The 24,647-nt window shown below is 51.5% G+C and overlaps 1 protein-coding gene across 4 annotated transcripts in view; it reads right to left on the bottom strand.

The window, feature by feature from the left end:
• SULF2 (sulfatase 2) overlaps positions 1 to 24,317 on the bottom strand; it is a 143,808-nt gene extending 119,491 nt beyond the window's left edge. For 2 of the 4 annotated variants that reach the window (XM_059896465.1, XM_059896468.1), the window contains exon 1: positions 23,819 to 24,317. The gene's annotated coding sequence lies outside the window, so the exon portion shown is untranslated. Of the gene's footprint in view, positions 1 to 23,090; positions 23,167 to 23,613; positions 23,754 to 23,818 lie in introns of those variants that run through there. The other 2 variants (XM_059896466.1, XM_059896467.1) reach the window with 2 other exon arrangements.
• Between the last annotated feature and the right edge of the window lie 330 nt (positions 24,318 to 24,647).

Below are 24,647 nucleotides of genomic sequence, written 5' to 3'. Positions count from 1 at the left end.
GGACATAGCAGACATTGAAAATACTACTGACTTGGCAAAGAATTTTCTCCCTCCTGGTAACAGTACTCGTACTCCAGCCCTGCTTGGGGGCACTGACAACTCCTTTTTTTCTGCTTACGTGCAGTGTGAATGCAGGACAGAAGATGTGACCCAAGTGTAGCCAATCAGCACATCTCATCTCTCTAGCTCCAGTGATTGGCCCAGAGACAGACATGTGACCCAAGCCTGGCCAATGAGAGAGAAGTAAGAAACAGTTGGGTGTGTACTGGGAAGGGGTAAGCCCAGCCCAGCTGCCAATTGGCCCCTGAGAGAGGATGTTCCTGACACTGGACTGAAACAAGTTCCACCTTGTAGCCAGTTACAGGCTCAAACAAGCGCCCTTTGTTGCTGAAGCTAATCTGAATTGGGGTTGTCATTTGCAACAGGAAATGCCCAGACCAACACGGTAAATACCCTACAAGAACAATGAAGAAATAACTAAAATTTATATGATGTGCTTATCACGGACCCTGGGCACTTTTCTAAATTCTAAGCAGTTTTCCTGTGTCAACTCAGGTCACCCTTATAACAACATTATGAGTTAGGATGCTCCATTTGCGGGTGAGGAAGCTGAGGCATGGGGAGGTTCGAGAATTTCCCCAGGGTTGCGCTGCTTGGGTGCTGAATATCGTCGCTTGGATGGACCACATCAATGGGCTCTGTGCTCTCTGGCTCCTGGCTGGATTTGGCTCAGGGAGACACTGCCCAGGGAAGGCAGTATGGGAAGAGAGAGAGGCCTGGGTACTTTCCAGGTGCCTTCTCTGCCCAGTTGCTAGGAACCGACCATATCCCTCTATTGCTCTACTGAAGGCCACAGCTCCTGTGGGTGGCCCTTGCCAGGTTCCAGCAAATGCTCCCCACTGTTCTCAGCCCTAGAGATCTGTACTATTCATTTTCTTACACTCTGCTCATATCTCTGTTGGAGGCGCCATCTGTTTCCTGCAGGGCCCCTATACTGATAAAGCAAGCGGATAGCATGCCCGAGATTTGCACCCAGATATTCTGATCCCACGAGTCCTCTCCTGACTCCCATGCCTACTTGGAAACTGAGAAATGATACAAGAGGCTGAGGTTAAGTGTGTGGTACGCACAGGAAGCAAAAGGGGGGGGGAACTGCTGGTCTGCGGGCATTCAGGGAGGGCTGCGTGTCAGAGTCCTTACAGAGAAAAGTTTGAGAAGCCTAAGAGGAACAAAGTTCTGAAAAATCCACAGGATTTGGGTAGGCTCTGAAGAAGGCGTGGAGGACAGGGTGCCTCAGGCAGGGGAAATAGCTTTAGCAAGTAGCAGGCAGAGTGGAGGAGTGGAAATGTGTGGTTCCGAGCCTCACAAGCCTAGAAGCTGTCTAGACAGAGGATGACACAGGTACATCTGTTAAACCTTACACTCCCTTGGTATCTCCTCTTCTTCCTGGCCAACAGGTTTTGCCAGCCTCTCTCCTCCTCTCCAGGGCTGTCAAAGAAAGGACAGGAGCTCCTGGAACCTACAGTCCACAGACCCTCCCTGTCTCCGCTACCCAAGGCCAAGGGCATCAGGTGGCTCTCTGTGCCTGTTCCTGGAATTTCAGCTGGAGGCAGAGGACCAAGCCAGCAGGACAGGGGACAAGAGAGGGGTCCTTAGGGGTTGGAGAGAAAGGTCAGGTTTCAAGACAAGGGCTCAGGATCTGGAAAGGAAATTAGGGCATAAAGAGAAGAACCTAAGAATCTAGTTGCCTGCCTAACTATTCATGTGACAAGAAATTCTTGAAGGCTTGCTATGTGCCAGGCATAGTTCTTGGCACTGTAGATAAAACAGTGAAAAAAAAAAGTACCTGCCCTCATGGAGCTGACATTCTAAAGAGTCAACATGTAAGAAGCTGGAGTTGAAAGACTCCTGCTAAAGGTGAGAAGGGTCAGAAAACAGGGTTGGAAGTAATGGTAAACCACGAGCGAACTCTTAGAATGGGGTCATGGATTATAGTTAGAGCTCAGAGAAAGATTAGAAAAGATACATCTGGGGCTTCCCTGGTGGCGCAGTGGTTGAGAATCTGCCTGCTAATGCAGGGGACACGGGTTTGAGCCCTGGTCTGGGAGGATCCCACATGCCGCGGAGCAACTGGGCCCGTGAGCCACAACTACTGAGCCTGTGCGTCTGGAGCCTGTGCTCCGCAACAAGAGAGGCCGCGATAGTGAGAGGCCCGCGCACTGCGATGAAGAGTGGCCCCCGCTCACTGCAACTAGAGAAAGCCCTTGCACAGAAACGAAGACCCAACACAGCCAAAAATAAATAAATAAATAAATAAAGATTTAAAAAAAAAAATTCTTCAATGAATCCTTTTGTAAATTAGAAAAATAAAAAAAAAAAAAAAAAAAAAGAAAAGATACATCTGAAGTCTTGGGAAGCTGAGTATCACAATGCTTTGCATGTCAAGTGCGCGACCATATAATTCACACACTCAAATATCTGAGCAGATGCTATGTACCAGGTACTGTATCATGATCAGTGGGGGGGAAAAAAAAAGCAGACAAATCCCTGTTCTCACGGAGCTGACAAAGAGAGTGGAGAAAGGGACGCAGATAGACTGCTAAGTGCTGGGGGGAAATGCAGCAGGGAACAGGCTGGCGAAGGGGTGGAGATGGGAACTAGAGACAGAATGCCTGGGTTCGAGTCTCGGCTCCACTACCTACTAGCTTGTGGGCAAGTAATTTAACCTCTTTTGGCCTCAGTGTCTTTATCTGCGAAGTGGGGCCAATAATAGCACTTACAGAGTTGCGAGGATGAAGTGGCTTAATGTCTGTGAAGTCCTTAGAACAGAGCTGTATAGTGTAAGTGCCTGATAAATGTTGGTTAGTGTTATTTGTTGAGTTTGGGCTACCCTCCTTTCTGTAACAGCACTCAGTTTTCCTTTGGGGATCCTCTTCTCCCAGTTATTGGTCCATAAAGTTCAAATTAGGCCCTAGCTTCAGAGCTCCAAGACTGGGCCACGGCATCCAGACCTGAGCCAATCAGAGCCTTCCAATCCCCCTGCCACAGTGACTGGCCAATCAGAGTAATCCAGGCACTTTGGTCCAACTAGGAAGAGGCACCTCCTCTTTCCAGCTGGCTAACTCGGTCCATGTCAGTCCACCATGAGGATGAGGGAAGACTCTGACCTCATTTTGCCTCATACGGAGTTGCAATGAAGCCAACACACAGAAGAGAACAGAGCTTCGAGATGGAACATACTTGGGTTTTGCCAACATTCGAGACCTGGATCCAGCTAAGCCTGAAGGAGGAAGATTTACTTCTGGGTTCTTTGTTTCAGGACCCTGTAGATTCTTCCATGTCCTTCAACTGCTTTGAGATATTTTCTTTCAGGTCCCTTTCTCATACTTTGACTCTTTAAGGATATGAATCAAATTCTCTTTTTCTCTTAGGTCACTTGGAGTTGCTTTCTCTGTCACTTGCGATTGAATGAGCCCAACTGGCAGAGCAAGCTGGGGGCAGAGTGTTGACCCAGGTGGCTTCCCAGACACCGTCTGCCTCCGTCTATAGAGAGATCTGATGACACGGCTGCTAACCCTTGGCCTGGGCCCAACTCTGCCTTATCACAGGCAAACCTTCCTCATCCTTATTTGCCAGCTGATAAGAGAAAGGTGGTGCAGAAAGGGGGAAGAAATGTGGGTGTGGGAGTCCTGACTTCTGGTCCTGATTCGGCCTCAGTTTCCTCACCTGCCAAGAAAAACAGACTGTCCCCTGGACACGGCCTGGAACCCTGGGATGGGTGGAGTCTGACAGGTGGGGAGGGTGCCCTCCCTTGCCTCTCTCCCTGCGGCAGGCCTCCCTCTGTTATTCCTGGCCTCATCCAAGGTTTGTTCTCTTCAGAGCACTCATCACAACTTCTGATTCCTTGCTGCACTCTTCTGTTCGAGTTTGTATCTTGTAGGGGGTCATTTTCCCTGCTGGAAGCTCTGCACAGGTAGGCGCTGTCTCTTCCTCACTCCATAGCCCCAGCCCCTGGCACAGCCTGGGTGCTAATTCTTTGAGTTAGTCAGCAAATATTTACTGAGCACTTACTATGCACCAGGACCTATTCTACGTGCTGCAGATTCAGAAACCAATACTCTGTCATGGAGCAGACACCAAAATAAATGACGGGCACATGAGGTGATGAGTCCTAAGGTGAGGAGCGGGAGGCTGGAAGTGCTGGTGGGGGGAGCTTGCATCCTTAAATAGGAGGGTGGCAAAGGCCTCTCTGAGAGATGACACTTGGGCAGAGCCCTCAGGGAGGTGAAGGGATGTGCCTTGTGGATATTCAGGGGAACAGTATTCCAGGCAGAGGGACAAGTGCAAATGTCCTGAGGTAGGAATGTGGCTGGGGTGTTTGAGGAACATGAAGTGGGCAAGTATGGCTGGAGTGGAGTTGAGTGGGAGTGGGACCTGGAATGTTCTAGCCCAGGAGTGCCGTGATTGGCTGTAGATTTTAACAGGATCCTTCTGGCTGTGTGTGGAGAACAGACTGTAGGCAGTGAGGTGGACACACGGAGGCCAGTGAGATGACTGCCATGGACAGTGCCTGGACCAGGGTGGGGGCAGTGAAGGGGTGAGAAGGGAGATTCCGGATATGGTTGAATAAATGAATAACTTATTGAACAGAGGGAAGACTGGCACACGCCAAGTGTTCCAATGACTACTTCTCTGTAACAATTTACCCCCAAACTTAGCAGTGGAAATTTTTTTTTTTTTTTTATGCTCAGGGACTTGGGTTCAGGAATTCCAATGGGACACAACAGGAATGGCTGGTCTCTGCTTTATCATGTCTGAGGCCACAGCTGAAAAGACTCAAGAGCTGGGGACTTGAATCCCCAGTCTGGTGGCTGCTGCTGGCAGTCAGCCGGGGCCTCAGGGGGGCCTTGCCATGTGGCCTGGGCTTCCTCACAGCATGGAGGCCTCAGGCTGGGGGCTGATTTCTCATGCAGCGGCTTAGGGGTCCAAAAGTGAGCATCCCAGCAATCAAAGAGGAGCTGCTTCCTCTTTTCTGAATAAACCTCATCTTTTCTGCTGTCCCCAGCATTAACCCCGCCATGCTATTGGTTACCAGCGATACACATGCCTGGCCAGTTTCATGGATGGGACACCAGGGATGCCCCACCTCTAGATGGAGGGGTGAGAAGATCGCGCTGGAGATGAGCATGCGGGGTGTTATCTTGTGGCCCCTGGAAAACACAGGGGGGTCCCTGCCAAGTCATGGAGGCCTGGGCTCGGCAGCGGGTGAGAGCCTCTCCCCTGCACACGTCACCCCTTCTAGGAAGTGAAACTTGATCTGAGTCAGATTCCGTCCGTCTGTATCTGCCAAGCTTTGGAGTCTGTGCCCAGGCCCATCTCAAAGATCCCTGAGCCTCAGGAAGCCCTGGGGTGACCAGAAGCCTCCCCCATGCCCACTCCTCTTTCTCGAATGACCCAAAGGGGTTACATCAGTGGGGCCCGTGCTTAGGCGGATCTGAAGGGAGCAGACGAGGCAGAACGCAAGCTTGCCCTGGATGTGAAGGCACAGTGACAGCCTCTCTTCCCCGCTGCAGAGAACGGAGGCGCCCCAGTTACATCTGCATTGAAAACATTGATTTATTTTCACTTTTTAAAAAGTCCCATCTTTTTAAGCAGAAAAGGAAGCCACCTCATACATGCAGAAACCCAAACAGAACTGGGTGACCTGATTTTGGGGAACTGGCCCTCACTTCCCCCAGTCCTTTCCTCCTGCTGACGTGAGCAGTGACCCTCCGCAGGGTCAGCCCTTTGGCCCCAGGAGCTCAGGGCCACCGTCCACCGGGAAGCTGCCTGGGCCGGGAGGCCGCCATCCCCGGTCTCGTTGGGTGGCCGCTGGCTTGTCCTGGGGGGAGACTTCGACTGGGGGGTGCTGGGCTGGGTTTGGGAGGAACGTTAACATAGCCTGGCTGGGCAGGAGAGCTGCAAACAGCTCCAACCTTCTAGCACTCAGCCTGAGACATGAAGCTTCTCCCAGAATCAACCGCTGGAGTCTGATAGGCAGCTCCCAGGAATTTTCTGGCGAGATGGGCAGCTTCCAGGGCCGGGGCTTCTGGTGTGAAGCCAACAGTCTGCTCTGCTCCCCAAAAGGGATGACATGACTGACCTTGACCCCAGCATCCCACATGTCAGGGTCTCGGAAGTTCTGCTTGTCACCTGCACCCTTGTTTGTGCCAGATACAGCTTTATGTCCACTCCCTTTCTTATTTCAGTAAATTTGGTTACAAAGGCAGTTTTCTCCCTCCACGGGGAATGAGCACCACTGGCCCTAAACCAGGGTCTTTTAACTTGGGCACTGCTGACATCTGGGGCTGCGTCATTCTCTGTGGTTGTGTGCACTGTAGGGTGTTTAGCGGCATCCTTGGCCTCTACCCGTTAGAGGCAAGTAGCAACCACCCCCAACGATGACAAAAAAAATGTCTCCAGGGACTTCCCTGGTGGTCCAGGGGTAAAGAATCCGCCTTCCAATGCAGGGGACACAGGTCTGATCCTGGTCGGGGAACTAAGGTCCCACATGCTGCGGGGCAACTAAGCCTGCGCGCCACAACTACTGAGCCCTCGCGCCTCAAGTAGAGAGAAGCCCATGTGCCGCAAACTACAGAGCCCACACACCACAACTAGAGAGAAGCCTGTGTGCCACAAGGAAGAGCCTGTGTGCTGCAATGAAAGATCCCGCATGCCACAATGAAGATCCCGCGTGCCGCAACTAAGACCTGACGCAGCCAAAAAAAAAGTCTCCAAGTATTGCCTAATGTCCCCTGGGGGGGGTACAAAATTGCCCCCAGGTGAGAACCCCTGCCATAAATGGATAGCAGCACAAAGAAACAAATGTAGTGACATTACGGTTAAATTCCTGCTTGCCAAGGGCACTGAACATTTTCTTGCAAGGGGAGCAGGCCTCTTTGAAGACCACAACAGAGGGGTTAATGGAATTCCCTCCTTGATGACTCAGAAGGCTCAAGAGAGAGCACGATGAAGTTCAATGCCATTAATGGCCTGGGCACGGACTCCTAAGATGAGGACCTCTGGGTCCTGCCCACTGGGAACCATGCCTCAATCCAGTCAATGCGACTGGCTGGGCGGGAGGCCAGTGGACTGCCCCACCGCCTGGGCTCACAGGAATTCTGGATGCTGTTTGGTCACCTGTGGAGAGACACCTGTGTGCAGTGGCCTTTGTCTAAAGTGGGGACACAAACTCAAATGCCTGCAGGGCCCAGGCAAGAGAAGTGAGTGACATGGCCTGGATTTAGGGTCACAGGGAGGGGTGGGGACTGGACCACACCAGTGGGGATGCCATTTTCAGAGTAAAAACAGTCAATACATTTTAAACACTGAGAAGGCCAAACAAAGCTCCTCTGGAGCTTGGCTGGGGGCCCATTTGCAACCCTTCGAAGCTACCTGATCTTTTCTGAGCACCTACTATGTGCTAGGTGCTGTGTGGAATGCTGGGAAACAGCTGTGAACACCAGGCAGGCCAGGCCTCTGTCCTGAAGGAGCTGATATTCTGGTGGGGGAGACACATATTTAACAAATGAAGATGAATTTCAGATGATCTTAAGTGCTTTGAAGGGAGTTGTCAGGATGACAGGATAGAGTAAATCAGGGGAGGCCTCTAGGAGGTGATGTCTGCGCTGACACCAGAAGGTGGGTGAGAAGCCAGTTGCGGGCGCGATGCTTTCTAAGCAAGGGAAAAAGCAAGTGCAAAGGCCCTGTGGTGGGAATGAGCTGGGTCGGTTTGAAGACCGTAATAAAGACCAGAATGGCAGGAGAAGGGAGCAGGAGTGGCAGCCTGGCATACCTGAGGTTGGACGTCACTTGCCCCCCCACCCACGCCTTCCGGGTAGGCCACACCTGCTGCCCTTCCCGGGTGTTTAGGGGAAACGGGAATCAGATACAGTTCTTCCCACCTCTGTTCTTTGTTGTTTTGTCTTGGCCGCGGACAAAAGCTTCCCTGGCAGCAAGCTACAAAGTTATTTCTGCAAAGGGCTTTTGGCCAAAAGCAATAAAGTCTGACCGTGACAGAGTCATTATTCACGCCTAATTGCGGGCTGGTTCTCGGCGTCGACTGCCTGGCCAGGGCTGGCAATGCCAGTCACTCCCCCTCCCACTTGTTAACCCCACACGTTCTCAGCACTGTTTACCCCCATAGAACCCATATTTAGGTTTCCAGAGACTGTAGTCTCCTTCGAGAAGAACATAAAAGGGATGAAAGGCTATTTTGACTGCTCGGTATTAATAATCCAATTATTTCTTCCCTTTCACCCAATCCACAGCCATGGGCACCATGCTCACCCGTCAGGCCCCTGCTATTAGGAGAGGCACGTCTCATTAGCTCACCTTGGAAATGGCCTGACACTTAGCAATTATTTGAGAAGACTGTACTCACAGGCAGGGGAGGGAGTCTGAAGCAACTTTTACCAAATAACCCACTAAATTTAGAGATGGGAGTCAGAGAGAATTTCGAATGACACGTCTGTTTCCAACCCTGGAGTGCTGTGCTGTCTAATTAGCAGCTGGAAATAGACTGTCACGTGGCGGGACAGCCTGGGTCACAGGTGTTCTCTGAGCTGGGATCAGTTTCTCTGGGGGACTCACTGGGTGTCACCAGGTGTTACTGTGTGTCCAGGTGCCCAGTGGCTGGAAGAAAGGGAGTGAGGGCCGGGGTCTGGGGAGGCAGGAGCCCACCCACTGCGCAGGCCGGTCCCTTATCACCGTGCACGCTTTCCCTTCCGGGGCCAGCTCCAATCAGCCCCATCTTTGGGGTGAGGATGCTGAGCATATGCTGGGAGCTGGCTTTGGCCCATAAAATGAGGGGGGGCTCCCAAACCCTCAGCAGTGCCTGAACTATGGGGCCCCTGCCCTGGAAGAGCTGCTACACAGACTTGGGCATTCTACTTATACCAGACTTAAAAAAAAATTCATCTATCCATCCATCCATCCTCCATTCATTCACTCATTCATTCAAAAATGTCAACTGCTCATCCTGGGGCAGAGCCACTTACTCAGGGGCTGTGCAGAGGTTTCTAACTCTTTTTTTCTGTCCAGCATCTGGTCCCCTTCTCTTGACAACAGTACCCCAATTTCCTTTTGAGGATTCTCTCTCCCCTGCCAAGATGCCCCGCCCTCTCCTGCCATGTAACCAAAGGGTGATCCTATGACAAAAGTTGGCCAATCAGACTCTCTCACTGGGCCCCTGACACTCAAATAGAATGTCAAGAGCAGAAAAAAAAAAAAAAAAAGCAGGGGTGCATTTATCTCACTGGAACCCCTCCTTCAGGAGGCTGCCAGCCTCTCCTGCTCCTAGGCCCCTAGCACTTCTGAAGCTAAAGCCTTAAGAAGGCCTGGCAGCCTTTACATGTGTGCTCTTAGAAGTCAGGCTATCCTGAGACCACCATACCGTGAGGAAGTACAAGCAGCTATGGGCAAAGGCCCTGTGGAGGAGGATGGAGCCGTTCAGCTGATGGCCCCAAAGGAGCTCCCATCTCTTGATCAACACTAGCTGCCAGCCGTTTGGGTGGAGCCATTTTGGACCTTCCAGCTGATATCATTTGAAGCAGGAGAACCACCTGGCAACTCACAAACTCGTCAGAAGTAAATAATCATTGCTTTAAGCCACTGAGCTGGGGGTGATCCATTACACAGCAGACACACAGCTAAAGAATCCGCAGTGACACTGATTAGAGCCTGTTCCTCCAACGGGAAGGTTTCCAATGACCTATGATGAGTCAACATTTTTGGTCTCCTGGGGCCAATCAGATGAACACTTAGAGGAGAACATCATTCATTCATTCATTCATTCAATCACTGTTTCAAACAGCGGTAAGCTGGCACAAAGATGAACAAGCTTAAGGAGCTCCTATTCTGGTGGGGGCATCACACACACTGCCTCAGTTTCCTCAGTTATGAAATGGAGATGATAACAGGTCCTGATTAAGAGGATTGTCATGAAGATTAAATGCTTGGCAACAAGTACCCATTAGATACTAGATTTTGTTATTATTATAATAAATTGAAGTTCCAATGCATTGTCCCTAGAAGGGTGGCCATTTGGTATGAACAAAGTGTTACAGCAAAGGAAAAACTCAAACGCCCACGTGGGCCAGGCAGGTAACGTAACCAAGTATAAGAAAAACTTGAAACCCGCACGCCTCCTTCTCTCCATCTCTCACTTTACCACTTTTGCTACAGGCATTCGAACGCAGAAATATTGCTCCATGAGAGGAACAGCAGGGCAAGTGCAATGATAAATGGCAAATGAACTTGGTTGTACCTTCAGACAATAGGGAATGGGGGTGAGGAGGACTGCGGCAAAGTGGAAAAAAAACCATCAGTGGGGACAGGAGCCCAGTGCGGCCACATATGATCCATGTCTATTTTTCAGAAGCTGGAAACTCTCATTTTTAAAATGTGAAGTCTCACAGTTGTTAAAAATCTGCCAACTTCAAAAAATGTTAAAAACAGTGTGTAAGTCAAACAAAACATTTCTGTGAGTGGAATATGGGCGCTGGTCAGCCAGCCTGTGATGTCCTATTACTAAGGATGGCGGAGCAAGGAGACCTCTCACTTTGTTCATCTGTAAAACGGGGATTAGAATATCCCTGTGCTACAGACTGAATGTTTGCATCCTCCCCAAATCCCTGTGTTGAAACCTAATCCTCAATGTCATGGTATCTGAAGTTGTGACCTTTGGAAGGTGATTAGGTCATGAGGGTGGAGCCCTCAGGAATGGGATTAGTGCCCTAATAAAAGACCCCAGAGAGCTCCCTCGCCCCTTCTGCCATGTGAGGACACAGAGAGAAGGTGGTGCCATCCATGAACCAGGAAGCAGGCTCTCACCAGACACTGAAACTGTTGGCACCTTGATCTTGGACTTCACAGCCTCCAGAACTGTGAGAAATAAATTTTTGTTGTTCATAAGCCACCCAGTCTCTGGTTTTCTAGTACAGCAGCCAGAATGGACTAAGACACCCTGAGCAAGCACTTAGAACACCACCTGGCATGCAGAACTTTCTCAGTTGTGTGTGGGTCCCGGAAAGGAGGTGAGAGAGGCAGGTCTCCTGCACGGTGATAGCTTCTTTCAGGAGGGGACAACTTGGGGAAAGGGGGGTAGTTGTCATTCCCAGGGCCCAGGGCAGAAATCTTCGATCTAAGAGCCCTCATTACAAGGTCATGTCACCGATCCCTCATTAGAAGGTCATGCCACTGATCTCACGGATTAACTTACATATCCCACGTGGTCTGAGACTGGTCAGAAGTAGAACATTCCACCAGCCCTTCTGCAGGGCCTGATGTCCCTGCTGTGGCATGAGGGAGGTATCTGCTGCTGTGAAAAGGATGTTAGCACAAAGCCTGGCTCCTCCACTGGGCTGGGTACTGGGAGGGGACAGGGACTGGTGACTAGGTGAGAGCAACCCTCTCCACTCTTACCCGTGCTTTTGGCAGATGACAAACAGGTTTCGACTCCCTTGCCTTGAGCAAGGATCCCCAAACACTAGATTCAGATCCACCAGCACATCTCCAAGCCTCCTTCCTTGATTCTTTCTTCCCCAAAATATTTCCTGAGCACTCAGAGAGCCAGGCCTTGTTCTAGGTGCCGGGATACAAACAAGGTCCCCACAAGCATGAGGCATACTTTTTAGCAAGAGGACAAAGGACAGAGAAGCAAATAAGTAAATCCAGGTAATTCCAGAGAGTGAAAAGTGCTATAAACATAAACCGAGGAGGCATTCTTGACGTTCTGAGGAGGTGGCATTTGAGCTGAGACCTGAAGGATCAAGAGGAGCCGGACCTGTGATGCTATGAAGAGCGGTCCAGGCAGCAGGAACAGGAAGAGCAAAGGCCCTGAGGTTGGAACAAGCACTGATGCAGCCAAGGAACAGAGAGGAGGCCAGTGTGACTGGGCGTAATATGCTGAGTGGAGTGAGACGGAGGTGGAGGCCAGGTGGTGCAGGGCAAAGTAGACTTTATTATGGGTGCAGCGGGCCCCTGGAGGGAGGGTTTTATTCGAGGAGCTGCCAGCTCCTACAAGACCTTTTGGGGTTTTGCAGAAATGCACCCTTTCTAGCACCTACTCTCCTGCTTCAGCAGCTCTCAGCTTCAGTTGCACATTGGAATCATCTGGGAGCTGTAAAATAGCCTGATGCCTGCCCCTCCGCCCCACCCAGGGGTGCTGATTTAATTGGTCTGGGTATGGCCTGGGCACTGGAACTTAAGAGCTCCCCTGGAGATTCTGTTAGGAACCCCGGCTCCACTCACAAGCATCTCCCTGTGCACATGGGGAGAAGCCCCATCCTGGGCTCCTAGGACACCCTCAGGGCCCTGTCCTATAGGTCCTTCCCCTACAGGTCAGCTCCTTTCCTGAGATGGACTCACTGAGGCCTAAAAGAGGAGGTGGGCGGGGCAGGGTTGGGGGTGGACATGACGTAGGTCATCAGCTCAGGAAGCCACAGAACCAATCTCTAAGCCCAGTTATGCCTTCAGCCTGCTCCTGTCTCTCAGAGCTGGACGTTCCTCATCAGCAGGAGGGAAGTCAGTGGCTTTTCTTATGAACGGAGTGGCTGAAAAGACCATACGGGATGCTAGGTGTAAACGCACTTCAAAAGCTAAAAAGAACTGACGCAGCCACTATAGAAAACAGTGTGGAGGTTCCTCAAAAAATTAAAAGTAGAACTACCACACGAGGGATTTCCCTGGTGGCACAGTGGTTGAGAATCCGCCTGCCAATGCAGGGGACATGGGTTTGAGCCCTGGTCCGGGAAGATCCCACATGCCGTGGAGCAACTAAGCCCGTGCGCCACAACTACTGAGCCTGCGCTCTAGAGCCCGTGAGCCACAACTACTGATGTCTGTGCTCTCTAGAGCCTGCTAGCCGCAACTACTGAGCCCATGCGCTGCAGCTACTGAAGCCCATGTGCCTAGAGCCCGTGCTCTGCAACAAGAGAAGCCACCGCAATGAGAAGCCTATGCACCGCAACAAAGAGTAGCCCTCGCTCGCCTCAACTAGAGAAAGCCTGTGCGCAGCAATGAAGACCCAACGCAGCCAAAAAAACAAAACAAAAAACCAAAAAACTACCACATGATCCAGCAATTCCACTTCTGGGTATTTATCCCAAGGAAATCAAATCACTCGAAAAGCTATCTGCACTGATCCCCCCCTCACCCCCGTCATGTTCACTGAAGCATTACTTACAGTAGCCATGATATGGAAACAATCTAAGTGTCCACTGATGGATGAATGGGTAAAGAAAATGTGGTATATGTCTATAATGGATTATTCAGCCATACAAAAGAAGGAACTCTTGCCATTTGCGACAACATGGATGGACCTCAAGGGCATTACACTAAGTGAAATAAATCAGAGAAAGACAAATACTGCATGATCTAAATCTAAAAACAAAAAACAAACCCATAACTGAACTCATAGCTACAGAGAACACATTACATTGGTGGTTGCCAAAGGCGGGGGGTGGGGGATGAGCGAAATGGGTGAAGGTGGTCAAAGATATAAACTTCCAGATATAAAATAAATAAGTCTTGGGGATATAATGTACAGCATGGTGACTGCAGTTAACTATACTGTACTGTATATTTGAAAGCTGCTAAGAGAGTAGATCTTAAAAGTTCTCATCCCAAGGAAAAACTGCAACTATGTGTGGCAATGGATGTTTACACTTACTGGGTAACCATTTTGCAATGTGTACATGTATCAAATCATTACGTTGTATACCTAAAATGAATACAATGTTACATATCAATTATATCTCAATTTAAAAAAGCTAAAAAGTATCTACAAATATAATAATAACTATGACAGCAATAACATCTGCCTGTTGAGGCAATTTCCATGCACCCACACACTGTTCTAGTGTTTCACAGTAACTCTAGGAGGAGTCTACTGGGATTGCCCCCATTTTACAGAAGAGGGATCTCAGGCTCAGAGAGGTCAAGTGACTTGCCCAGCTCCACCCAGCTTCTGAGTGGCCAAGCTGGGATCTGAACCAGGAAGTCTGGTTCTGGAGTCTACGTCCTTACCCATTATGACACTTGGATTCTCAGGGAGTTATGTTCAATCCTCTGTACCATCTTCATCTCCTGCCCAGGTGGAAACCACTGATACCCAGATTAACCCAAGAACTCATCACCCCATTCACTGGAGAGGCTGGTCCACGCCAACCACATGGGTTTATTTCACTAGCTGGACTGGGACATTTTAGGAACATGTCAACAGGAGGGTGAGGGGCAGAAAGAGGGGCTTGGGGACAACTCTGAGGCAGAAACTGTGGGTGCCTCCCCTTCCGGTCATTCCCTGGTCTACAGGACCCCAGTTTTTTTCAGGGGGTGGATCTTCCCCCACCCTGGCAACAAACCAGCATTAGTCTAAGCCAGTGGTTCTCAAGGGGGTGAAATCATTCCCCAAAGAGGTGTTTCTCTGGAATTTGTGAGGTTTTGGTTGTCACATGACTGGGGGATACTTCTGGTGTCTAGTGGGGTTGCAGGGATGGTGGATAACGCAATGCTCCACGCAGTGAAGAATCGCCCCATTTCCAGCATGACTTTTGGACATCCCACCAGACATTCATGTAGGTGAAAAAGCTTTTACATTGCCTGACCTTAGACATGAACTCCACTTCACATATAAACACCAAAGATGTATTTGAGTGGTTCTACCCTACGCTGAATTTTCCAGGAATGCAACCACTAAGTAAACTGAGGGAAGACTGTAGTTTGTTCCATTAGGAAATTTTGGTAAATTGTTCTATTTTGGAAAATTATATTACTTATGGCCATAGCACTTGTGGTCTTCAAGTTGCCAAAACCAAACATCTGTATCCCACTGCATTTGTAGCTGTCAGATTTATGTGATTCTACACTAGTGTGAGCATCTGACTGCTTCATTACACCTTCTAATGTAGTTGTGTCTAAGTGTTCATAGGCTGCAATATATATGTTTAATTATAAATCACTTTCCTTTTTAGCTTTTCTTTAAATTACAGTCAGGGTACTTTATTGATTAAAATATATGTGTAGACAGATTATATTATCTATGAATTTACTTCAGGTAAACTTGGCAAAATATGTTTGTTATAAGAAGAGAGTGTTTGACCTGCTAATTTGGGGAACCACTAATCTAGACCGAACATAAATACCCTATTTCCCTTTGTCAGTGTTTGGCTTAGAGGCTAGTACAAAACTCAACCCCAGGCCAATGAAGCTAAAGCTAAGTCTGCTGGGGTGGGGGTGTTCTTGGAAGGATTTTGCTCTCTAAAAGACAGATGGCAAGGAATCCTGCTCTTTATTCCCATTTTGTAGGGGGATGTGATGTCTGGAGCTGTGGCAGCCATCTTGAGATCATGAAGCAACAAAGACCATGAAGCTGAGGACAGAGGAACAGGCTAGGAACATCCTGGGTCCTTGATGAGATTATTTTTTACCAACAAATTGGCCCTTGGGCTCCCCTGCTTTGGATTCTCATTATGTGAGAATTAAGTGTTGCTACTGCATAAGCCACTCTCAGCCAGGAATTCTATTACTTGCAGTGAACACATCTTGATTCACACTCAAATGATTAGGACTCCAAACCACTAAGACTCTAGTAGGCTTTCCTCCTCTCTGAAATATCAAGGTAAGTAGCCTGCAATCAGAAGTCTGTGGACAGTGCCCGTCTCTAGAACAGGTCAGAAATGCTGCTTTTGGATGATCTGATTTTCACTAGAGCATGAACATCTCCTGGACTTTTGTGGCTAAAAACACTCCCTTTTTCTGGCTGCTGAGGTGGGTCAAGTCACCCGCTGGGACCCTGGTCTCCAGCCAATAAGAAAAGCTGTTGGCAGCATTCTTCTCCTAACACATCTGGCTTCCACCTGGCCAAACACATCTCGGGTACTGTTCATGGTCCCCGGGGATGGCCCTGTCCATCAACTCACACACACAAGCCCTGCTCATAACGACTCTGAGTTTGGGATAGAACTTATCCAAGTTTCAAGCAAGGCCCAGGTGTATAAAGCAGTGGATACAGGCCTTTCGTAAGATGAAGCTACATGCCAGAGGCCAGGGCCACTGGGCAGCATGTGTTTTGGAATCACATTAAGAGACTGTGGAAAATTCAAAACAGTAGCGGATGCTGGTTAGAGAAAATTCCACGAAGTCTGGGTCTGGGCTGGAGGAGAAGCTCTGAAGACCATGCGACCAGCTGTTCTACCAAGGAGGCACTGTGCTGCCTGTAAGGCCCAGGATCCCATATGAACTTAAGCAGTTTCCCGAGGGCACCTGTTGCAGAGTAATGACTACTTAGCTCTGCCTGCTAATCACTGAGCAATGAGTAGATGGACAAGGTGGGGTGAAGGGGCTCAGCCTGAGCCTTTGCGAATTTCTCAGGAGCATCATAAAGAGGTGAGCATGTGGGATGTGCTAAAAATATTCATCCAATTGATGCATGACAGGCACTGGAGCGGGGGAGGAGGGAGGAAAGCCCACCAGGGAACAAAATACATTCTCCCTAGATGATCGTGTCCAGTCCCAGGGCTTAAAATAACATGGATGTACTGATGACTCTCAAATTTCACTTGCCAGTACCAACCAGCTCCAGACTTGTGTATCAGCACCCAGTGAGCTTTCCGCCACCCAGGTCGAGTGTCATCTCAAACCCAACATTTCCACAACTACATTCTGGATCATCCCCCCTCCTCCAAACTTTCTCTCCTCGTCTCCCCTATTTAGGAATCACCATACACCAAGCTGCCCAGTCATCTTTGATCCTCGGCCCTAGAGGTATTTGGGGCTGAGTCATTCTTTGCTGTGGGGCGTGTCCTGCACATTGTAGGGTGTTAAACAGCATCCCTGGCTTCCGCCCACTAGATACCAGTAGCTTCTCCTCCCTAGTTGTGACAACCAAAAACATCTCCAGACATTGCTAAATGTCTCCTGGGGGGCAAAGTTGTCCTTGGTTGAACACTACAGCTCTTCCCTCATTTTGAGTATCCAATCCACCAGAAAGTTCCACTGGCTTTGCCCCCCAAATATATCTCCAATCCACCCATTTCACTCCATCTCCATTACTACCACCAAAATCCTGGCCAATATCAGCTCACCATCCTCATGTCTCTGCTTCCACCTGCAAAGCATCCCTCTCGTGGTAGCCACTGAGATCTTTTTAAAACACCAATCCTGTCATTCCCTGACTTAAAACTCTGCAGTGGTTTTCCATTTCCTTTGAAATAAAATCTAAATTTCTCACCCTGGCCCCCATTTCTCACCACTGACCTCATCCCTCCCCCTTCCCCCACTGCCCCCGCTTACTCACTACCTTTCACCCCACTGGACTTCTATTTGTGTTTTAAACAGGTGTCTTGAACAGGCCACTCCTCTCCACCTCCAGGCCTTTGCACTGGCTGTTCCTTCTACCTGGAATGCTCTTCCTCTAGATCTTCCCCAGGTTGGCTCATCTCAAAATTTAGGTCAAAACTCAAAAGTCACATCCTCAGAGAGGCCTCCCTTGACCACCTGCCAAAAGTTGCCCTCCCCCACTCCCCATCATTTCCCATCACATCACTATCTTGTTTCTACCGTAGAGCCTGTCACTTTCTGAAAGAGCCTCGGACTTGTTTGCTTGTGTATTATCTGCTTTCTCACCCTCTGGAATGTAATCCATGAGAGCAGGGTTCTCTCTTGTTCATCCTAACGCCTAACACAGTGCCTGGCACACAACAGCTGCTCAATAAACACGTGTGCACTGACAAATAAGAGGAATGACCTCTTAATCTGTATTGCAGTTTCCAGGACACCTTTATATGCCCGATCTCACTTAGAGCATTTCCTCTGCCTTCCGGCTACCCCTGCATCAGACAGGAGTACAAGATATGCACACTCGAGGGCCCTCTTTCCACCTCTTTGGTGATGCGGAACACACACACATGCACACACACACACACACACACAGGGCACTCTGGTTCCCCTCCAGCAGCCAGGGCCCTCCCTGGGAGTTTGATTCAGCAGGGTCTGGAATTTGAGCTTTTTAACAAATACCTCCGGACGACTCTCGTGGTGGAAGGTTGGGCAAACACTGCCCCACGAGAAATCACAGAATCGTAGAAGTCCCTCGCTGACTGTTTCAAGGACCTGTAGGGACCTGGGCCACTCTCCGCTGGAATGGGTTGAATGCCTTAAGCCGTCATGAGCCTTACTTCAAACTGTTGGAGCCTAGAAGACACTAGGGTCTGCAGCCCATCCAGGAGGAAGAGTTTCAGAAGAAGAGACCTTCAGCCCCTTACCCTTTAAGAATAAAGGTGTAAAGTCTCTCGCGGGAAATGAGACAGGCTGGGACCTGGGACCCTCTGCTGCAGTGCCGCAGTTCTCACACCTGCTCAAATGTCTCCTCGAGCGACAAAATACAAAGAAACTATAAGGGATTAAAAATAACTGTGTGCATGCACAGTTGGGGCAAATTCTGGACAACGAGATACAAAGAGACCAAAAAGCCCAACCGCCACTTCTAAAAAGCCCGGAGCAAAAGCAGGGTACTGCGTATGCCCCCTGCACACAACACCACCTAAGGGGTTGGGCAGACTATCTAAGCCACCGCTCCAGCCCGACCCCTGGACACACCCCTACCTTCACCCCATATAAGGAATCAGCTCACACCACCCTGAGGGAGCGAGCTAGCAAGGGAACCTGTTATTTGTTCTTGCTACCCCCTGCAGCAGCAGGGGCCCCAATAAAGCCTTACCTGCAAAAAAAAAAAAAAAAAAAGAAATCACAGAATTCAGGCCAGGTAGCACCTGTCAGACACTAAGGCAGAAAAGTCCAGCCTCCAGTGCCTGTTAACCTCAGTGGAGGGGCAGGGAGCTGCCAACTCAGCAGCTGTTTCTGTGGTACCCCCTCGACCAAATTGGAAGCAGGTTCATCTGGCCATCATGTCTCACATTCATGTCCCCCCCTCATCATAGGCATTGGCGGTCTGCCTCCGCAGCAACCAGGCTCCCTTTCCCTGGTGTCCTCTGGGGCTCTGGGGTCTTAGTTGGTCTTCCCCCAGCTCCAGGGTGGGGCCTGGGAGCCTGGCCTAAGCCCCTGGTCATTGACTCATTTCCATGGCCAGTGACTGATGTGGAGTGAGCACGTGACATAAAACAGTCTAATCGGAGGGACGCTTGGGGCTTGGGTGGGCATTACCAGAAAAGGGGCTTGTTCTTTTCTGGCGGGCTCGAACCAGAGAGGATGAGAGGACAGCTCTTGAGCTCAACTCCTTAATCATGGGAACAGCCGATGTTTCCCCAGGGCTTGCCTGTGTCAGACACCATGATAAGCACTTGACATTGATGATCTCATTTTTGCCTTTCCTACCAGCCAGGAGAGAGGCGCTATGATCATCGTCATTTGCTGGATGAGAACACTGAGGCGTAGAAAGGTTAAGTAATGTGCCGTGGATCACATAACTGGGCAGGTAGCCACGCAGCGGGGCTCTCCCGACCACGGTGCTAGAGCCTGCCCGCCTCTCAGAGCTGGAGAGAGAAACCAGCCCCGTGGAAGAAAGAGCAGAGATGGAGAGGAACAGATTCTCAGGCCAAAATCTGAGCCCTGACTCAGCTGCGCCTGAAGCTGTTACCTTAGCATTTTTTGGTCATGAAAGCCAGTAAGTCCCTTTCTCTTCTTAAATTGATTTGAGATTTTTTTCCCCCCTACTTTCTGTTGCTTACAAGAGAAAAGATCCCGGTTACTTCCCAGTCCTTCTAGGAAAGTATCCCTAACTGATAATCCACTTGCGGCTTGCACACAGCAGCTGCCCAGTAGACACCAGCAGATGCGGGCGAGGACGGCTCTCGCTTCCCACCCGTTAACCCGCTGGGTCTGTAACCCTGACACCCACCAGCAGCCAGCCCAACGCCACTTCCCCTTTCCTCTCCGAGTGAGGCCTGGTTCCCTAGCAACCACCCCAGTTAGGCAAACACGCCATTTATCAGGATGCCAATTAATTATAATGATCTTAATGATCTTCCAATTAGGCAGCGCCTTGCATCTGGATCAGGGGCACTGCAGATTCCCTGCCAGGGCCCATCACAAGGAGGTGCATGGAAGGTAGGCCAGGGTGAGGCCTCCCTCACCTGGAGGTCAGCACTGAGAGGAGGCCCTACCTTCCACACCCACTGGTCACAAAGGGCCCAGGCCTGAAACAAAGGGCCCTGGACCCCCTTCCCCCCCCTCCCCCACCCCTCCACGGACAGGCCGATGCGACTCCATCACCAACCACAAGAGGGCCACACCTCTTGGAGAATTTTCACCCTCTTGCCATTGTGCCTTCACTGGGCACAAACCCTCCCCTCAGATCTCATGGCTTTTGGCTGTCAGTCCGCGTGATATATCCCTTTGCATCCTGACTCAGGGAGAGTGTGTGTGTACTTGCAGGGAGAAGGGAACGTGGCCAGGCAATCACGTATTTTCCTCAAGGCATCCCTCACCCCTGAAACCAAAATACAAACCCCAGCCTCCCCCATACACTGGAAGTTTTTGGAAAGAAGTGGGATTACTGAGGGGCTTCTGCCTTTCAAAGTTTGATTGTCTAATTGTGGGGTTTTTTTTTTTTTCCCACTGCACATGTTTCTTCTACACTTGGAATAAAGGCCAAGGAGGGAAGAGAGTACAGTGGGTCAGAGTGGACCCTGGAGGCCCAGGGTCTCGCCAATCCCAGCTCTACCACTGACCAGCTGTTGGAAAGTCACGATCCTCTCAGTGCCTTAGTTTCCTCCTCTTTAACACGATGACAATCACAGGAGCTACCTCCCAGGGGTTTTGAGTGAATGAAATGAGTTATTATGCCTAAGGATTTAGAACAGTGCTTGGCCCATGAAACACTACATAAGTGTTAACTATCATGTCAAGTCTAGACTAAACCCTTTCTTTTAAATACAGAATGGTCAGAAATGATGATATTCTTCTGCAGGACAAGGCTTTCAGTCTCTTTCTGAGGGAAGGAAGTCTAAGAACAGATTGGATGGAGTTGGGCCAGATTCCCTGTCTGGCTAACTCAGGAGACCAGAAGCTGCCCCCTTGAGGCAGATCCAAACAGATAAAGTGAACATATCCAGGGAAAGGAAGAGAGAAATATTATTCCCAAATCCAAAGGATCTTCAAGTGTGAGGGTGTGCGACCGCACACCAGCTAGGTCCTAGGGATGGCGGCTAAAGGGAGTTGTTGGGCAGGGGACACACACATGTACATACACCACACACAGTCTCACACACAGCCGCATGGCCCTCCTCCAGGCGGAGGCTTTTTACAATTAACTCATCACTCAACCCTCAAGCTTGAAAACTTAACATGTTATTAAGGTTTCAGACAAAGCCATAAATTCAAATTAAAAAACCCAATAAATATACACAAAGCCCAAAGCCCAAACCCACACTGACTCTCAGCCTTGGCAGCCATGCCGACATCATGCATTTATGTGCATAAACTTGGCCCAAGGAAGATCTTTCATGAGCAAACGTCCAACTGCCATCAGCCAAGCCTGCCACTATCTCCCCTCGAGCTGCTTATGAGGACACTAAATTACACACCTGGACAGGCTGTTGTGATGAGTTCTCTCCTCCACACGTGGGACAAGCACAGCTGGGAGAACCTCTCTCACCAGGTGAGTGGTCTTCAGTCTGTCCTCCCCACCCCCTTTCTATATGGAATGAATGCCTTTAATTTAATTAAAACCCTCCAGTGGCTCCGCCATGGGTAGTGGAGATGCAGCGATAGCAAATCTCCTTCACTATTAACTACAAGATGAGAGTAACTGTTCCTGCTCCGGGGAGAGACACTGGGTGTCCTCCAGGGAAAGCCCATCCTCCCTGCTTCTCTGGCCCCCAGAGAACCCGCTCAAGAGCAGCCTCCCTTCTCTGCCCCAAAGGAAGGGAGAGCGGCACTGTGGGAAAGAGGCAGGGGACAGATGGAGGGGCACGCGGGAGGGTGTCCCGACATGCACAGATGTGCAAATACCCAGATTCAAATGTAAGCTAAATGTAATGACTTGGTTAATTAAATATTGACTTTTAACTCAAAAAGTGATTAAAACAAGCTGCAGGAAAGGCTGTCCAGAGAGGAGAGGGAGCAGGGAATGATTCAGAACTTTCAGGAAGGGCGAAGAGGAAAAGGAAGAAGAAGTCTGTCAAAATGAATGTCTGGGCTTGTCCTACTGTGTGCAGAGGCCATGGTCTTCAGTCTCTACACGGGGAGTTGCGGACAGAGGTCACTGGGCAAAACTAGGATTTGCGGGTGTCGCCTTACTGTTTCCCACCCTTAGACCGCATCTCTTTCCCTAGCTGCCCTCAAAGTGAACTGAAAGCTGGTGGTGCTCAGAACTCGAGTCTGTTCATCGCTTTTCTCTGGATCATAACGCGGTGCCGGGTACCAGGAGGTGCTCCATAAAGGCTTGCCGAACGAATGAATGAACTACTATAAAGAATATTAAAAAAAAAAAAAAAGTACACTCCTAGAAATCGCTGCAGCTTCACTGCCACACTTCCGAAATCCTCGGGCGGCTGGACGCGAGCATCTCTCTACAAGGAGATGAGAACTGGTTCTGACCCAGCCTGGGAGGAAATTTGTCTTTATAATCCCATTTGCTTTCAGTATGTGCGAGTTCCCTATCACTCTGAAGATCCGGTCCACTGCTTTCCCGTGTCCTGCCCGGACAAGCCCCACGTGGTCTGGCTTCTAGCCGGTCCGTTGGGTCTAAACTCAAAGGGGTCAAGGAGGCCATCCCCCTGCGGCCGGCGAGTCCAGGAGCGCTGCCCCCGAGGTCTCCAAGGCTCCGCGAGGCGCGTCGGCGGGTCAGGGGCGCGGTGGAAAGTCCTCGCCCGCTCGCCCAACCCGCCAGAGGGGTCAAACGGGTCGTCCTCCCGCGGCCCGCCGGCGCCGGAGCCCCCCTGCAGCCCGCGCTCTGCGCTGGGGCCGGAGCCGGGCGGTGGGGACTGGCCCCAAGCTCACCTGGGAAGCACTCGCGGCCGCACGCGCCCCGGGGCCGACTCAGGCCGCGGGGAGCCCCCGCCCCGCCCACCTGGCCCCCGCGCCCCACTCACCAGCGCGCACGGCCCCGGCGGCCTCACCGCGCGCGGGGCGCCGCCGCCTCTACCGCAGCCCGGTCGGGCCGCGGGGCGCAGGGGAGTCCGCGCCGCCGCCGCTGCTGCTGCTGCTGCTGCCGCCGCTGCCGCCGCTGCCGCCGCCGCCGCCGCCGCTGCTGCATCCCCAGCGAGTGCTGCTGCCGCTGCCGCTCCTCCTCCCCTCCCTCCGCCTCCTCCCGCCTCTCCGCCCTCTGGCTCCGCCGCCACCGCCCCCCGGCCCCCGCCCCGGCGCGCCGCCTTCGCCAAAGTCCGGGTCCGGGCCCTGCCCGGGCCGCTCTCGCATCGCCCCAGCCTGGCCGGCCGCGCCGCCCGAGCCAGCCCCTTGGCTAACCGTGCGGCCCGGCCCCCCGACTGCCTGCCTGCCGCCCAGCTCCGCGCGGGGGAGGCGAGCGCGCGCCGGGGAGGGGAGCGGCGGGCCGGCAGCAGCGGGGGCCCCCGCCGCGGCGTCCTCCCGGTGCCCCAGCGCGCGCGAGCTCTTTACCTCTGGCTGGAAGGACGGGCGGCCCGGACGGCCCGGCCCTGCTCTCCCCGGCGTCCGGCCCCGGCCCCGAAGTCTGGCCCCGGACGGCGCAACGGCGGAGAGCGGGGGTCCGAGCAGCCCTCTGCCTCCTGATGCCTCGGGACCCCGCTGGCCGCGCTCCCGGCGCCGAGCGCGCACCCTCGCCGGGCCACAGACGCACACTCACCCGACACACACTCGCTCCAGCTCGCCCTCGGCGGAGAGTTGAAACAGCTGTGGGATTCGCCCAGGAGCTGGAAATGAGGGAGGGACGCGGGCCGGAGCCGTGCGTGCGAGGGGGTGTGTGTGTGTTGACACACACACACACACGAGGAGGGCATCTCTAATAACTCAAATATTGCAATAAAGTCAGGAGGGCCATCGATCAGGTCCACTTGGCTGGAAGCGAAGAGAAAGAATCCTTGCCTCTTTTCCGCTTTCTTTTTCTCCTCCCTCTGAGCTGGAAGGAGCCAAGCGTTCCTCGGGACGTGCGACAGTCCCGGCCGGGCGCTCCCCTCGTAATGACACGTTAATAAATGTTTTCTTTTATCTGCTTTCACAAGGGCTCGCCCCGGCCTGCAAACACCCGACAGTCTGCGCTGAAAGCCCCGCGCTCGCCTCGAACCACACACGTTAGCTTTTGGAGACGCCGGCTCGAGCCGTGACCCGCGGCTGGATCGCAGGGTGAACTGCCCACGCGCCCAGGAATCTCCCCGAGACGTTAACTTGAGCTCACGTGAAAATAGCTGCCGTTGCCCAGAAATGGTCCGGGAATAGGAAAGAAAGGAGGAGAAAGTGGCTTCCTCCGAAAGGGGAGGAATTCGACTCAAGGTGGTGCTGTCTACCGCGCTTTCCACTGTCCCCAGCGTCGCAGAAGAGGCCAGAGGGGGACCGGGCTGACAGGGATGGGCAATGAGCCGGTAGAGAACCGACTAGTAGCTGCAGAAAGCCCAGCTGAGCTGCTAAGGGAAAAAAGACTCAGCTGTAGATAGGTATACTTGCAGGCAGTAGTAACT

Source organism: Balaenoptera ricei, chromosome 15 (genome assembly GCF_028023285.1).
Source record: "Balaenoptera ricei isolate mBalRic1 chromosome 15, mBalRic1.hap2, whole genome shotgun sequence".
In the NCBI taxonomy this organism is placed as follows: Eukaryota; Metazoa; Chordata; class Mammalia; order Artiodactyla; family Balaenopteridae; genus Balaenoptera; species Balaenoptera ricei.
The sequence above is the reverse complement of the archived record's forward strand: the minus strand, read 5'-3'. Positions and strand labels throughout refer to the sequence as shown.